A 4,089-nucleotide genomic window follows, 5' to 3' on the forward strand; every position below is an offset into this window, starting at 1 on the left:
TCCGCGTTCCGCTGAAGTGAATCGTGAATCGCGTTCCGCAGAAAAGAGTGGCGATTCAGTTCCGTTCTCGCGCTCGTGACCCAGCCCTAGTGGGTGAGTGTGTAGTAAGTTCTTTAGTTTCGTTTTTTTTGTGTGTTTTTTTTGGGGGGGGTCCCCGGATTGTCTGCACTCGAGCTTATTGGTTAAGAATGAGAAAAGATCTTTGAATGGTGACGAAAGCAGACGACAGGACATGTTTAGAGATCAAGAAAAAGAGGTGGAAGGAGAAAATTTTAGGGAAGAAAATTTTCCCTCGAGGTTTCAAACACACAGGGGGACTCTCGTGGTCTAAAGGTTAACCCTATTTCATACCCTACCTAAATATTCCTATTTCTATCTCTTGGGGTCCAGGCAAACCCCCTTACTTCCAATAGCTGTTGTAGTGGTAATCTCCTATTTCTGTCACTTGGGGTCCAAGCGGACCCCCCTGGCATGAAGAAGGCAGATAATGGAAAATACCTATTTTTACCTTTGGGGTCCAAAAAGACCCCTTATGTTTTATCTATTGTTTTCTCAATATTATATCTGTCAAATTATCCATTGTTTGATTTTCAATCTTTTTAGCACATTTTACAAACAACTGAACAACAACAAACACCACAATTGCATGATTTTGTTAGACTGGAGACTCAAATAATTGATGACCAAAGTAGGCCTACTTATTTTTATTTGGGTCTTGATACACTTGCTGACAACCCAATTGAGGATTGTAATGATGTTATGTTTTCCTCCCTCATATGGTTGTACTGTATCTTAAACAGTGGAACTGTGATGAAGCAAAGGCAAAATGGGCAATAAGATTTGAGCAATCTGAACTCAGGCGTTTGAGAATGAGTTTACTCTGACGGTATTGAAGGCAGCCCTCAAAAATTGTAAAAAGAGAAAGGCCTCACGACCAGACCACATCACCAATGAGATGATCCTCCACCAGACAGACTCTTCCCACGCCATACTCCTGGACTTCTTCAACAGGACCTGGAATGAGGGACAGCTCCCAACAGAATGGAAGAAGGCAAACATCACACCAGTACTGAAGGACAATCCAGCAAGTCAGCCTTCAAGCTACAGACCAATCTCTTTAACATCATGCCTATATAAGGTCGTCGAGAGAATGGTCAACGACAGACTGTACTGGTGGATGGAAAACACCGGCACAATCAGCACATCACAGGCACGATTCAGGAAAGGCAAAAGAACTATGGACCACCTCATCAGATTTGCCCAGAAGACCAGCGATGCCTTTCAAGATAAAGACAATGTTGTGGCTGTCTTCATCGACCTCAGGCAGGTATATGACTGTGTTTGGAGACAGGAGCTGTTCTTCAAAATGCAAAAGCTTGGGATAGCAGGAAGGATGTACAGCTGGATCAAGAACTTTCTGTCTTGCAGAACTATCATGACATCACATCATGTGACAACAAGATTTCTTCACAGAAGACACTCGAGGAAGGCCTCCCAAAGGGGTCAACACTCAGCTGTACCCTCTTCCTGTTGTTCATGAACGACCAGCCAGATGTCATTTCCTGCCAGAAAGCACTCTACGCTGACGACTTGCTCATCTGGAGCAAAGGAAGTGACATGAGAGCACTGAACCAAGCCATCAACGCATACCTCACTACTATCTCGTCCTACTGCCAGCTATGGAAGATGGAGATCAACACAGACAAGACTGTTTTTGGACTCTTCAGCCGCAAAAACAAGGTTACAGCAGGTCAGGTAAACCTTAAGATCAATGGAACCACCATCAGACATGAGGACTATCCCAAGTACCTTGGTGTACAACTGCACTGAAAGCTGTCTCTCAAAGAGCACTTAGGGAAGCTGACCAAGAAAGCCACCTCCAGACTAAACCTTTTGAAGCAGCGTTCACCACTCAACAGGGGAGCTGACAAAGCAACCCTCCGACAACTTTATATAGGGTATGTCAGATCTGTGATTGACTACTCCCTACCACTACAATCCATAGCCAGCCAAAGCTCTTTGGCACAGCTCGACAGAGTACAGAACCAAGCCCTCAGATTTGTTTCTGGAGCGATGAAGACCACGCCGACAAGCGCCTGTGAAATCCACACCAACATAGAACCACTGGACCTCAGAAGAAAGAGTGCTGCACTCGAAACCTACGAAAAGTTGGGGCGACTAGAAGACACGAACGAAAGCAGAAAACTGGCAGATGAGTGGGAACCATGAACACGCATCCAGAAGACCCTCTTCATTCGAGAAGCAACAAAACTACTTGAGGAGTTTGACCCACCCGAGAACAGAGAACCAATCACCAACACCAGCAGCGAACCTCCATATTGGCAGGGCCTAGAAATCACAATAAGTATGAGACTTCTAGACCCGTTTTGTGCCAAGACCCTCACCAGAAGAAATTCTCAAAACTAGTGCCCTCGAGACAGTGGACTCGTATGCTGAAACTCCCATTCATGCATACACAGATGGGTCAGCAACAAACGTTACACGGAATGCTGGATACAGATCTACCATCAAATATCGAAGCAACCTTGGAGAGAAGAAGCAGACCCAACTATTTGGCCCATGTGGAACATACAGCTCCAACTATGACGCAGAGAGAGAGAGAGAGAGAGAGAGAGAGAGAGAGAGAGAGAGAGAGAGAGAGTTGCCATAGTATAAGTAAAGACCCTGGAGCAGATCATCCAAGACTTTTTGAAGGCGCAGTAACACCAGGGGATGTTGTTGTCTTCTCTGACTCAATGTCAGTACTCCAAGCCGTCGAGGGAGGAGGAGACTACAGAGGTGACGGGAACATCCTCAGCCTTGTAAAACAGATGGGCACTACCTATGGCGTCCGGGCCACACTGCAGTGGGTGCCTGGTCATTCTGGAGTACCAGGGAATGTGACTGCAGACCAGCTATCAAAGACTGGAGCAAGCCTGCCCCAGACAGACACAGCTGCCTCTTTACAGACCTGCAGAGGGATCATCCAAGCCAAAAGCAGAGACGAGTGACTAAACAGATGGGCCAACGCAGAAACAGGAAGATCTCTCTTTGGGTACATGGACAAACCCAACCCCAAAGACCCATCGAATCTCTTATGTAGAGCTGATCAGACTTTGATCTTCAGAGCGCGCACAGGACACCTACACACCAACAAGCACATAAACAGAACCCCCACATGGGAACCCCATTGCACACACTGTGACTGTGACTACCACGAGGAGACCGTTCAACATCTCCTTCACTGCCCAAACCTGGCAGTTCTTCGACGCAGGCTCCTACACACACCTACAGACTTACAAAGCCTGCTCTACTCTGGCGTTGACCAGATGACAAGGACATGTGGTTACTTGAGGGAGGTATTGCGCTGCCAAGAGCGAAATGCTCGCAGCTAAAGGGATTTGAAAACAACAACAACAAAATATTTGTTTGCAATGAGCACTGAAAAGTTATATATAGTTATATATATTTTAATATTTTATTTCTATCTGCATTCATGTCTTACAAAATTGTTAATTATTACCAACAACACATATATAAATCATAAAAATGTTACTTTTATAGCCCCCTGTCACTTATGTCTCTATAGAAAGTGTTTCACAGTGTTTATCTTCCACAGCAGAGTATGTGATTCTTTTTCTTCTTCGTTTCAAGTCCATTCAAAAGAGTAGTGAGCCATTCAATCATGCTAACTTCATTTACTCAATGTATAATGCTTCTTTTTAGACCTCATCTGAAACTTCTAGGCATCATAGATTAGAGCATACCTGTGGGAGTAAATGGTGTAAAGCACTCTTATGTTTTTGTTAATAGTGCCACTGTTTGATATTGATATGTATTTTCTTGAAATTCTAATTTGAAGATTCAGTTTGATTTCTAGAATTCATGTTGTATGGATAAAAAGAGCAAGTTGTTATAGCAGGAATAATTTTTTACTACACCAAAACCCAAAAAAGCGCCAGCAGTATGGAAATTGCTATGGGGTCCAAATGGACTCCAAAGATGTAAATCATGTAAATCTCAAAATTCAGGGGAGGCATTTCGGGGTGAGTAAACCATGCGCGTGAGAGTAACAAAATTTGGGGTGGT

This window comes from Aplysia californica, unplaced genomic scaffold, assembly GCF_000002075.1.
Source record: "Aplysia californica isolate F4 #8 unplaced genomic scaffold, AplCal3.0 scaffold00562, whole genome shotgun sequence".
NCBI classification, from domain to species: Eukaryota; Metazoa; Mollusca; class Gastropoda; order Aplysiida; family Aplysiidae; genus Aplysia; species Aplysia californica.